This window comes from Dromiciops gliroides, chromosome 6 (assembly GCF_019393635.1).
Source record: "Dromiciops gliroides isolate mDroGli1 chromosome 6, mDroGli1.pri, whole genome shotgun sequence".
NCBI lineage: Eukaryota > Metazoa > Chordata > Mammalia > Microbiotheria > Microbiotheriidae > Dromiciops > Dromiciops gliroides.
The window spans coordinates 88130165-88144128 of record NC_057866.1 but is presented as its reverse complement, the minus strand read 5'-3'; the positions used below and the strand labels follow the sequence as shown (position 1 = coordinate 88144128).

At 40.4% G+C, this 13964-nt stretch overlaps 1 protein-coding gene across 5 annotated transcripts in view; it reads left to right on the top strand.

Moving 5' to 3' along the window:
• PPP2R2C (protein phosphatase 2 regulatory subunit Bgamma) overlaps window positions 1–13964 on the top strand; it is a 378716-nt gene that overhangs the window by 271894 nt on the left and 92858 nt on the right. The window lies entirely within an intron of this gene.

The window sequence follows — 13964 nt, the reverse complement described above, 5'->3', positions numbered from 1 at the left end:
TGGCATGAGCAGAAGTGATTTGAGAAAGCATGGGACATGTCATTTAAAAACTTTTACTTTTCAATTAGCACACATTTAACATTTTTTCCTCTCCCATCCCCTTCCACTGGGAAAAAAAGAAAAACAAAACACTTGTAACAAATGTGCATAGTCAAACAAAACAAATTTATGCATCGTTTGTGTTTAAAAACGTACATACATTGCGTATCTTTAATCCGTCATCTCTGTCAAGAGGCTGGTAGCTTAGGTCATCATCACTGGTCTTCTGGAATCATAGTTGGTCACAACATTGATCACAGTACTTAAGTCTTTCCAAATTTTTGCCTGTCTAATGTTATTGTTACTGTGTAAATTGTTCTCCTGGTCCTGCTGGCTTCTCTCCAAATCAGTTTATATAAGTCTTTCCAGGATTCTCTGAAGCCATCCTTTAGTTACTTCTTATTGCACAGTAGCTTTGTGATCCTGGGCAAGTCACTTAATTCTGTTTGCCTCAGTTCTTCATCTGTAAAATGAACTGGAAAAGGAAATGGCAAACTACTCCAGTATTTTTGACAAGAAAGCCCCAAATGGGGTCACAGAGAGTCAGATGTGCCTGAAATGACTCAACAACAGCAATTCCATTATATTGATAATTTGTTCAGCCACTCCCTAATCTGCGAACACCCCCTTTAATTTAATGTAATTTAATTATAGAAAAGAGCTGATATAAATAATTTTGTACATACGGGTCCTTTTCTTCCCTTGATCTTATTAGGCCTAGTAATAAAAGTATAGAAAATGTCCAGGTTACCAGCAACAAACTAACAAGTCTATACCTGTGAGAGTTGTTGCTTTCTCTAGGAAGTCTCTCTTCTTTGCCCCTAACCATGCTTCCAAGTCATGCATTTCATTCACTCCATGTGGGCAATTAGAAAAGGCCACGAGTGTTATGACTTTATGACAAAAGCAGGGGAAGGTTTCATTGGGAAGTGCCATGTAATCATTTCTGTGCCACTTACCAGAGGGAAATTGGGCCCTGCCTCAATGGCCAGCAGCCTTATAATTTCATGGCAGACCCACAGGCAAATCCATTACTGCTAGCTCCCTCCACCTTGGGAGTCCGCCAAGCAGGCAGATGTTAACATTAGGCTAGGAGCTTGCTCAGCTTGGGATCATGCTTCTTTCAGAGCCAGAAAATCCCATATGTGATCTTACATGCTGGCCTTGCTCTGCTGGAAACATTCAAGAAAGAAAAAAGGAAAAATCATTTTTAATAATTACAGTTCATATTTCTGTAAGGCTTCAAACCACTTTACATACATGCCCTTATAGTAGCCCTGTGAAATAGACAAGGATTATTTTCATTTGACAGATGAGGAAACAGGGGCTTAGATAGGGGTAGATGACTTATTCAAGGTCACACAGTGGCAGTTAGGATTAACTACCTAGATTTACAGATTTTAGATCCAGGGATCTTTCAACTTTCTCTTTCCCTTTCCTCCTTTTTTTCTCCTTTTCTCTCCTTCTCTGTCTCTTTATCTCTCTATCGCTTTGTCTCTCTGTCCCTGTCTCTGTCTCTTTCTCTCTGGTTTGAAAATCTAAACAGAAGTGGATTTGAAGGCAGGTCATACTCAGTGCTTTCGGGGAAACTCTGGTAATAAACATACCATTGGCCCTGCAGCAGGCGGAACACACGCCTCTGTGGATGGGCCAGATAATGAGTGATGACAAGCACACTCTGCCTGCCGGGAATCTTGCAAGCCATCCATTCTTACTGGCACTGCGGCCAATCCACTTAGATGTGAAAAGATTAAAAAGCATAGTTAAAAGGAGAACACAGATTCTATTAGTTTTTTCTAACATTCCTTCTGTTGGGGAAGGAAAGTAAGAAAGGCACTGGCTGACCCCCATTTCAGGGAGCAATGTAGAGCCATGCATTGTTAAGGGTGGAAGAGATCTTAAAACATAGGACACAGAATCTCAGAGCAGGAAGGCACCCCCCAAATTCAGTCAAGTCAGCAGTCACTTACCAAGTGCCTACTATCTTCTAGGCACTGTGCTAGGGAAACCCATTAGACCTGAACTTGAGACTCTTGAATCCAAATACACCATTTTCCCCCTTAGGTAACTGAGTTACAGAGTTGGAAAGTGACTCAGGAAGTCATACAGAAAGTTTGTGTGTGACTAATATGGGACTAGAACCCAGTTCTCCTTACTTTTAATCTGGACTGGCACTCAATCCATTAACAAACATTTATTAAGCACTTACTATGTACCAGACATTGTGCTAAAGGGTGGGGATGGGGGGGGGGAGGGGGGAAAGAGGCAAAAACAGTCCCTGACCTTAAAAGCTCACATTTTCACAAGGGAGACAATATGTCAATAATTAGGTACATGAAGAGGCATTCGGAATCTGTGGAAGGTAATCTCTGAAGGAAGGTAGGCAGCTACCACATTGTTGGTTTTAAGAATCAACAGGGGTCAGCTAGGTGGCGCAGTGGATAAAGCACAAGCCCTGCATTCAGGAGGACCCAAGTTCAAATGCAACCACAGACACTTGACACTAGCTGTGTGATCCTGGGCAAGTCACTTTACACTTAACCCTCATTGCACCTCCCCAAAAAAAGAATCAATGGATAGAACATATGAAAAATGCTTTTCAATCCTTAAAGTACTACATATGTTAGTTATTGCTATTGATACCGATATCCAGCCCATACTTAAAAATATCCAGTGATGAGAAACTCACTACTTCGTGAAGCAATCTATTCTACTTTTTGACATATTATTTGGTTGTTGATGTTTTCTCTTTGTTTTGAGCCTCAAGCTTTTTCTGCCCATTGTAGCTATGTCTGTACTAGTGGAACAGATATGATTTCCTCTTTTAAATCATAGCCTTTCAGATATTTGACACTGAAAGCAAGGTAAAAGAGGCAGGGCATGTATGGGGCAGAAAACTGGATATTTTACCTTGGTATTTGCCACTTTTAAATGCACTGGCAACTTCTCAGGTATGGCGAACAATCATTTTCTGACCAGCATGAATGTTAAAAGGTCCCTCTCACTACCAATTAAAGAGTGGAAGGAGCTGCCTACAGAGAGACAGAAAAGACAGTCATCATCTTGTTTGCACAATTTTATGGTGTTCCAGTGGGCTCTGATTATAGTGCATTAATGACCTGGCTTCATGGCATCGGCCAAGGATAGAGTTGTTCAAGTTTCTATTCCAGTCTCTCTTCTATTTCTCTCAAGTTCATGTATGAGTAGAGGATCTACTTTTGGGCCACGTGAATTGTTAGGGTAGCAAAGATAACTACCTTATAGTTCCTAAATTTCATGGATCGTCTCCAGCATTTCAGTTGAACTCTCATCCCCACCCCCTTGCCCACCATGGCAAACTTATGGGAGGATATGGACAAGAATTACACCAGATGGGCAAGCAAAAAAGAATTGTCATCTGTATTAATGGAAGAAACATTGAAATTGATGTGACCACAGATCCATTGGAGTATTATTCTTAGGGAATGCATTTTTGTTGGCTGCTATTTATAAAGGCTATAGTTGTGCTTTTCATCATGATTGAGAGGTGAATTAGGATCCTTGAAGCCTACACCAACGGAGTGTGGGTTCTAGATGATCCAAACAAGCTTGAAAGACTTTGAATATGGATTCAGCAATAGGTCTGTCTTCCCAGGACCAGCATAGCTGGGATAGAGAGACTTATTACTAAAAGGTTGACCACCAGGGTCTCAATTCCTCTTCACCCATGAAAACATCTTCTAAGATGTGGAGAGAGTCCCCACGCTCATGACAGCATGACTATTTTGAAGTATTAAGGAAGCCAATTTTGCTACTGATTACACTGTCATGATCTATGATTGTTTTTAGCATACAGGAAATGGATTGCTTTGGCCATATGGCCAAAGGCCCCAATATTCAATTTCACATAGTGGCTATTATTAGGGCAGCTTGGATAATTGAATTATTTTTCCTTCAGCATTTAAAAATAATCAATAGTAGGCCCATTTGAAATGTTTACATAATTTATTCTTAGTGTTGACTCCTGCACTAAATTGTTTTCATTACATTAAAAAGTAATATTTAAAAGTCATCTCAGCATTCTTCCCAGGTATACATAGGGGGGAACCTGTTTGCAAAGTTTCAGGAACTAAAATGTCTTTATTATTTTTTAATAGACAGGGTAACTTTTGACTATTTATATAGTTTATTCTAAAACGGTTTCCATTAGGGTCCTAACAAATTCATCTCTGCTTTTTTGTAGGAGTCATTTTCATAAAACTGACGGTTCAATGTTGGTACACACCATTGCAAGCTGGAATCTCTCCATTGCCTCTATCACATTCTATCTTGTATCATGCTTTTTGTGTGTGTAGGGGTACATGTTGTATCTTCCCATTAGATTATAATGCTTCAGAACAGAACTGTATTGTTTTTCATATTTATATCCTTGGTACCCTAGTGGTATCCCTGGGGATTCTTCTCTCCACTCACCCCACATAGATAATTTGCTGCCAGACAATAGCATTCACAGCTCTTGTGTAAGTCCCCCTCTCTTCCCTTATGCTTCCACAACCATAATTCAGGTCCTCATCACCTCTCTCCTAGACTATTGCAATAACCTTCTAACTATTCTCATTACCTCAAATCTCTCCTGATTCCAGTCTTCTCTCTACACTTGAATCTGTCCTTCACTCAGCTTCCATGGGGACTTTTTTAAAGCATAGATAATCACCATGTTACCCTTCCTGCTTAGAGTGCTTCAGAGGTTCCGTATTACTTATAGGATTAAATATAAAGTCTTGTGTTTGCTATTTAAAGCTCTTTGCAACCTGGCTACTTCCTAACTTTCAAGTTTTCTTATACTCTACCTTTCCACAATTTAGCTACACTGACCTACTTGAAATTGCTTAAGTTTAACACTCCATCTTCTATCTCCATGCCTTTGCATCGACAATCCTCCACGTTCGGGATGCTCTGCCCCCTCACATCTGTCTCTTCATTTCTCTGGCTTCCTTTAAGACCTAGCTAAAATGTCACTTTCTGCAGGAGGCTTTCCTCTGATCCCTCTAACTACTAGAAAGTATATTTCTTTTCAGATTACTTTCCATCTAGATGCTTTATATATTTCATGTGTACCTAGTTATTTCTTTGTTGTTTTCCCCTGTTAGAATGTATACGTCTTGAAGGCTAGGCTTAATAAGTGCTTGTTGATGTACTGACTGACCTAATCCATGCCCTCCTTGCATAGGATGAAAGCCTAATCAGAATTTATTTAATCAAACTATACTCCATTGGAATGAGAAGGAAAGATTCAGCTCAATTACTACCTTCATATCAGCTCTTTGGACTCCCCCAGTTACTAATACTCTCCCTTGTACCCTGATAATTCTTTAATATATCTTACATTTAGATATCTGTGTATATACTGAAAGCCATAGTATAAGGATTGTGTTGCCAGTCTCTTTCATAGATTAGGTTCTTAATAAATGCTTATTGAATTGAAAGGAAAAGGAATAAAAGAAGAAAAAGAGAAGACCACACAATCTGGGGTGCTCAGATCAGTCTAGCAAGAGTTGTTACATACATACATGCACAAAGAATATGTGTATATATACACACATAGATGTACATATAGAAAAAGAAATGTCCTTATATATTTATATTAATACATACATATGTATATGTACATGTTTATATACCTGTATACATATACACGCACGTGCATAGAAAACCATATTTACACACTTGTGTTTATGTATATATGTGTATACACATACTTATATACATGGAGATATATACATGCAGATGCATGTACATGTAAATATGTGTGTATGTGTCTATATAGCTCAGGTACCAAGTTCCTTTGATCTCCCTCTTTAGTTTAAGTAATACCATCCAGCCTGGATGGTTCCAACCTCTTAAAGTCCTCCCATCTGCACTCTGTCTTTATTCTGAGATGCGCCTCATTCTGCTACCAGAATAATTGTCTTCATGATGTTTATCTGTGATCTTGCTCTATCACTCTTCTGCTCAGCAATCTTCATTGGATCCCTATGGTTTACAGAATAAAGTTCATGTTCCTTGGCATGGTATTCAAAGCCCTCCACATTTTGTCCTGCCTTGCCTACTATGACTTCTCTCTGTGCTCTCGAGGATCTAGTCTATGATTTCCTAAACTTTTGCAAATCAATGATATTGAATAGTTAACCAAAGATATGAAGAAAAAGTTCACAGGCTCCAAGTTAAGGACCCCTGATTAGGCAAAGGGCTCTTCACTGCCTCTGGAATAAGCTTCTACTTTACTGCCTCTGTGGCCTTGTCATGCTATTCCCAAGGCTTGGGAGGAACTCCATCCTCCCTGCTCTCTGTTGAATTTTCTTCCTATCCTTTAAAACTTACCTCCATGAAGCCTCTGTTTCCCATTTTTTTTTAAACCTCCCTCTAAATTAACATAACAATTTGAACCTCATTTAGATACTTAGAGTCATTGGATCAATAGCTGGGAGATACCTGAGATGAAGACCCTTAGCAATTATGCAGTCCATGTCTTTATTTTGCAGATAAACTGACACCCAGAGAAGTGAATTGGGTAGCCCAACCTTAAACAAATTCTGAGGAGTAGGATTGGGTTCAAACTCACATCCTTTAACACCAAAGCCAGAACTTTTCCCACTATACCACAGACTTTGTGTCTCACCCTGTGGTGTACACAAGATTCAGTTGTTGTTCTTGTTGAGTTATTTTTCAGTCATGTCTGACTCTTTATGACCCCATTTGGGGTTTTCTTGGCAGAGATACTCGGAGTGGTTTGCCATTTCCTTCTCCAGCTCATTTTACAGATGAGGAAACTGAGGCAAACAAGACCAAATGACTTTCCCAGGGTCACACAGCTAGTAAGTGTCTGGGGCCAGATTTGAACTCATGAAGAGGAGTTTTTCTGACTCCAGGCCTGGCGCTCTATCCACTGCACCACCAAGTTGACCTAACAGAAAACTTAACTCTGCCACAAGGACTCCTTAATAAATGTTTGTTGGGTTAGATCAAACTCATTTCAACACTGAGCCTATATAGATCATCTTTTCAATTTTATCTTTGGTACTCCTGTGCTTCTTTAATGCCCACCTGGATTTCTGGACATCAGATATGATGATTGCCTGGAGCCCACCCTACTCATTACCTACCTGGTGAGAACCTTGTTGCACGGTGCTTGGTACGCTTAATATTTCTTGTATTGCAATCTCTTATGAAGGTGGATCTGCTTGTTTCTGGCTCCTTGATCCTGGAACCATTATTACAACAGACTGAGCTTCAATGACCTGAAAAATTGACTCAACCTAGAAAACTAGCCATTGGCATGACCTGTTGTGGGTCCTATTACCCAGTAGATTGGTTCATGGAGCATTAGTACAATAGATTTTGCTTCTGATGCATTGATGAATGGATGAACAAATGTTCCAGAAGAGCTTATTTAGCAGCAAAGGAATTGGGAAAGGTTCCCATGATAGAGCTCAGATAAAAGAAAACATGACTAATGTTTGCCTGACGGCCAGTTACATCTGGTGGTTTTCATTGGCAAGTAATTTCAACATTTATTCAGTGGATCAATAAAAGTGATTTCTCTCCCCCCAGCCCAATGCTGGCCCCAATACAAAGTCAGTTTTTAAGAAATAAAGGAAAAGCTAGCAGGTGACCTTTTGCAATAGAAAACACATATGATAAAGGTGGTATATAAGTGTCTCAAGTGCAAAGGCAGTCTCTTCTGTTTCTATTATTCTTTGAGCCTTATGAGAATTCTAGTCACAGATATGATACTTACAAATTGTGTGACCTTGGGTGAGTTATTAGATTTCTCTCAGCCTCAGGTTTCCTTATCTGTAAAATAGAGGTAACCAGATCTTGTCTCAGAGTTATTTGGAAGATAACATTTTCCAATGTATGCAAAAATGCTTTGAATGTTAATGAAACACTATATCAATGTATGCTGTCGTGGAGAGATGTAGTGAGAAAACGACATTTTACTGGTAAATAAATAAGATGGAGACAAAACATTTGAATACATCAGCTTAGGAAGCTCCGAGTGGGAGGATTCATTTCTATGCACTAAAACAGATTGACTCACTCCTCATTGACTGAAGTTAAGACCCAATTCCTGACTCCAGGCCCAACACTCTGACCTTTCTCTTCATACTAAATAACTATAATTATTAAATATTGTCCATAGATAGTTATAGTAGCTAGTATTTCTTTCTTTTTTTTGCAGGGCAATGAGGATTAAGTGACTCATCCAGGGTCACACAGCTAGTGTTAACTGTCTGAGGTCGGATTTGAACTCAGGTCTTCCTGAATCCAGGGCCGGTGCTTTATCCACTGTGCCACCTAGCTGCCTCCATAGCTAGTATTTCTAAAGAACTTCACAATTTGCAAAAGACTTTCCTCATAACAACCCTGTAAAGTAGGTCATTCCAATATTCCCATTTTGTCAATGGTTAAAGTAAGGCTCAGGGAGTGAAGTAATTTTACATTCACATAGCTAGGATTCAAACACAGGTCTTCTGGGTTTGAAGCTCCACGTTCAATGGTCTTTGAATGTCAACATGAAGCCTCATGAGCAGTGAAGGATATTGTGAAATATGGACTCCTCCCTCTACATGCTTTTGTGTTGAAGATTTACTAGGGCAGACTTTTAAAAAATCATAGAAATCATTAGGCGCCAACTTTTAGCAGAACATAAAGCCCAAATAGTGTGTGTATTTCATGGTCAACAATAGATTAATTTAAATTTCCATTGGTTCAGGAGAAATCCAGAAAAGGGGAAATGCTCCTTGCCCTTCTTTCCACTACCCAGGCCCCAAGGGGGCAATTAATGATTTAATTGCCTGAGCTGGCCAGGAGAAGGAGCCACATAATGGACGTCTTCACACCTCCTGGTGTTTGGATTCTGCTGAAGGCTTTCCGCTGATCCTGGGAGCCGATGCTGTACCTCTAACAGTAACCGTGACCCAAGACACACACAGGGTTTGGAAGCAGACACAGCAATGACATTTGTTCTGATTTTCGTTGAGCCTGAGTCATAGCCTGTATTGTCAGTATATGCACTTTATATTCTCTCCCCCTAGTAGACTGGCTGAAGGAGGAGAAAGAGAGTCTGAATTGGCCAATTTCTTGCTGAGTGACCTTGGTCAAACTCCATAACCATTTTTGCTTTCAGTTTTCCCATATGTAAAATGAAGATTATTATATGGACAGTACCTACTTCTGAGGGTTGTTGTAAGGATCGAATGAGATGATGTCTGTTAAGCAGTCGGTCAATAAACATTTATTAAATATTTCCTATGTGCCACACACTTTGCAAACTCTGACGATATCTAAATTCAAGTTACTGTTATTTCCATTCTGCCATTCCTTCATTCACTCATTCAGAGTCAACAACAAAGGGCTTCCTATGTGCCAGGGACTGTGCTAAAGGAATACTCACAAACTAATTCAGGTATTACTTATCAAATGCCTAAAATAGTAATTCCTTCTGGCTTGGAAGTTGGAGAATCATAAAATAATAGACAATAGGATGATAAATCAAGAACTAGAAGAGATTCCAGATGCCACTCGCTTCAATTCTCCCATTTAAAAGCCAGGGCAGCTAGGTGGCACAGTGGATAGAGCACTGGCCATGGATTCAGGAGGACCTGAGTTCAAATTCGGCCTCAGACACTTGACACAGACTACCTATGTGACCCTGGACAAGTCACTTAACCTTCATTGCCCCCTCCATCCCCCCCAAAAATGAAGAAACCAAGGCCCAAGAAAGCTACGTGGGTTATCGAAGGTCATACATGTAGATCTCACACACATCATGGAAGATTCATGGAAGTATCTGAGCTGGGCCTTGAAGGATGGGTAGGATTTCAAAAGGAGTAGCTAGGTGGTACAGTAGATAGAGCACTGGCTCTGTAGTCAAGAGGACCTGAGTTTAAATCTTACCTCAGACACTTAGTAGCTGTGTGACCCTGTGTAAGTCAATTTTTAAAAAAACATTTTATTTTTTAATTTTTGGGGGGCAGGGTCAATGAGGGTTAGTAAATTACCCCTGACTGGGGATCTTGATGCAAAGGGCTGAACGACCACTTGCTGGATATGATACAGTTATATTTCTTATTCAAATATGGGTTGGACTCAATGTTCTTTGATGTCCTTTCTAATTCTGAGGTTCTGTGATTATATTTCTTATCATTATTATTTTTTCTTTTTTTATGGGGCAATGAGGGTTAAGTGACTTACCCAGGGTCACAAAGCTAGTAAGTCTTAAGTGTCTGAGGCCAGATTTGAACTCAGGTCCTCCTGAATCCAGGGCCAGTGCTTTATCCACTGTGCCACCTAGCCCCCCTCCCCCCTCCTATTTCTTATCATTGTTATTAATATCCTAAAAAGGGGAGCAGTTTTCTCAGGTGCCCAACTCCTTTCCATGACAGAGTTCACACATGGTAAGATTCAAATTCTCTGGCCCCATTAGGTCCCCACTGAAGGGGGCCTAATTATTCTTTCTCTTGGCTACCACACTGCTTGCATTTCTAGGGCAGAAGTCTCCACCTTCAATGTGGAGGGGCCCTTAGGAGCTCCCTAGAGAGGTCCCTGTGATTTATGTTTACCTAGCATGGCTCTGTCTTAGTGCAGTCGTTTTTCTCTAGGAGTCGTGTACCTTTGAATTCTTGTCCTTCTTAACCCTTCTCCCAACTTTTTTGTGGTTGTTTGAAAAAAATTTTATCTTCATTTTGATCCTTGAATCCCACTCTTTTTTGGGGGGGGCAGGGCAATGAGGGTTAAGTGACTTGCCCAGGGTCACACAGCTAGTAAGTGTCAAGTGTCTGAGGCCAGATTTGAACTAAGGTCCTCCTGACTCCAGGGCCAGTGCTTTATCCACTGTGCCACCTAGCTGCCCCTTATAGCTAGTATATTTCATGGTCAAATCTTCCTGAGTCCATGTCCAGGATCCACCATGCTGTGACTATATGGATGTATATGGAGATGTGTGTGTGTGTGTGTGTGTGTGTGTGTGTGTGTGTGTGTGTGTTTCTTATGAGAATATATTACCTTCCAGCTAAAAATTGCTCTTTCTATCTTCAAGTTTCCCTGGAGCATTTTTTTTTCAATTCTTTGTCTTTCTCACTTTCTCTGACATGCTATTTGTATCCTTATCTATTGTATTGAAAGTTCCCTGAGAACAGGGACTGTCATTTTTCATCTTTGCATTCCTGGGACTTGGCATAGGAACTTGCAAGTGGTAGATGCTTAATATGTAACTTTTTGATAAATTGGACTGAATTAAATAGGCAGCTAGGGAATAGTGGATAGAGCACTGGACCTGGAGCCTGGAAGACCTGAGTTCAAATTTGGCCTTGGTTATTAGCTTTGTGATGGTGGGCAAGCCGCTTAACTGCCTTTTGCCTCAGTTTCCTCTTTTGTAAAATGAGGATAATAGCCCCTAACTCCCCAAATCATTGGGAAGATCAAATGAGATATTTGTGAAACACTTCACAAACTTCAAAGCACTAGATAAATCCCAGTTATTATTATTATCATCCTTGTTGTTGTTGTTATGTGTATATGGGTAGAATCATAGAATGTTAGAGCTAGACAGGATCTAAGAGATGATTTGTTCTAACCTCCTCAGTATATAAATGAGGAAGCTGAAGACCCGGGGAGGGAAGAGAGCCCAGTTAAATAGTAAATCAGTGGCAGATTGTGGGATTGTATAGCAATTAAAAAAAGAAAATACTTTTCTATAAAACGAACATCTTTGATTAGTGCTGTGGTTTTCTACGGTGGAAGGATATTGGATTTGGACCAGAGGGCCTGCATTTCAAACCTGTCTTTGCCACTCATTACCGTGTAACCTCGGAGGTCACCGAAGCTCTCTGGGCCTTAGTTTCTTCATCTGTACAGCGAGGAGGTTGGCCTAGATGACTCCGAAAGATTTCTTCTAACTCCCTGTGAAGTATGAGTGTTGTTACCATTTGCGTTGAAAGGTATTACTGTCCATGGTGTTTGTGATCTGTGTGTGTCTATGTCGGAAAAAGACAGATGGATGACTAATGGCCTTTCCACACCAAATTACCTAGAGACCATGAGGAAAACTGATGGGCATGGACAGGGAACCTAGAGACTAGAAATATAATTTTCATCAGTTCTGAGTTAAAGGGTGATTGACTAGGACTGACTGCCCCTCTTCCTCATGGGTTTGGTTCCATGATAATGGCTTAAGGCACCATGTCAGATTTATGCCCATGATGTGCCTCTCGTATCTGGCATTTTTCATGTTCCTTTTGGTTGCTATTTATAATTGAATACCTTATAATAAAACAATTAAGGACATTTAGAACTGGCCTGAGAGATCAGAGCATCTTAGAGCTGGAATGGATCACAGAGTCCATAGAGTCTAAGTTTTCCATGACAGGTAATCCCTCTGCATTCCTCCTGACCAATGGTCACTCTAGTGAGAAGAAAGAGCCCACTGCCTCCCAGTGTTGTCCACTACACTTTGGACAATTCTAATTTGCAGGATACTGTAGGATATTAAACAGTAATTTTCCATGACTGGAGCCTAATCTGTCACGGCCTCTCTGATGATTTTACCCATTGTCCCCAGTTCTGCCTTCTTGGAACCAAGCCAACTTATAATTATCTAGTCCAATCTCTCATTTTAAAGAAGAACAAACTAAGGCGTAGAGGAGGGAAATGATTTACTAAAATTTCAAAGCTTTTAGATGATGGAGCCAGGAATGAAACCCAGGCCTCCAAACCACCTCCTGTGCTCATTCTTTTTTGTTGTTATTATTCAGTTGTGTCAGTCAAGACCCTATTTAGGGTTTTCTTGGCAATGAGTGGTTTACCATTTCCTTCTCCAGCTCATTTTATAGTTGAGGAAACTGAGGCAAACAGGGTTAAGTGACTTTCCCACAGTCACACGGCTAGTAAGCGTCTGAGGCCAGATTTGAATTTGGAAAGATGAGTCTTTCTGACTCCAGGTCCATTACTCTATCCACTATGCCATCTCATTGCCTTGTGCTTATTCTACCACGTCTTAGAATCCTACACTAGGAAGAGACCTCAGAAGTCATCTAGTATAGGGTTTCTTAAACGTTTTTCACTTGGTTTTCACCTGAAAAATTTTTATGCAACCCTGGCTATATAAGTATATAAAATAGGTATACATATCCTTTTACTGTTACCAAATTTTTCATGACCCCCATATTCAGTTACAAGGCCCCATATGAGGTTGCAACCCACAGTTTTAGAAGCTTTGATCTAGTACAACCCATACCTGTTGCATGAATCGCAAGGTGGTGCAATGGACCTGGAATCAGTGAGACTTAAGTTCAAATGCTGCCTCACACTTATTAGCTGTATGACCTTGGATAAGTCACATAAACCTCTGTTTACCTCAGTTTCCTTAACTGTAAAATAGTGGGTAATAGTAATACACCCACCTCCTGGGGTTCTTGTGGGTATATCTGTAAAGCACTTTGTAAACTTTAATACCAACTAGCTAAAAAAAAATTCCCAACAAGTAGCACCTGATTGAAATGCTTCTAGAATGGGATTTTCACTGTTTTCCAAAAGAAACCTGCTTCATTTTTAGATGGGTTTGATTGTGGGAAATTCTGTATATTAAGGGAAATATAATTCCTTGATACTGTGCACTCTCTCTCCTCCTCCCCAGTGGCTCCTAGCTCTGTGCCTTGGGGGGCAGGCAAAAGGCCGAAACCCTATTCTGCCTGATTGCCATTCCGGTACAGTTATCAAGCCCAGCCAAAACTCTTCAGGACTGGTGATTCAGCCACTTCTGAAGCCTTCTAAATGTCCTAAGTGTCCGACATCTCCCCACCTCACCCTCCGGATCTGCACAGGGAATCACAATGTCTTACTGCCATCTTGGCAAACTCGATACCACATTCCCCTGGTCTTAGGAC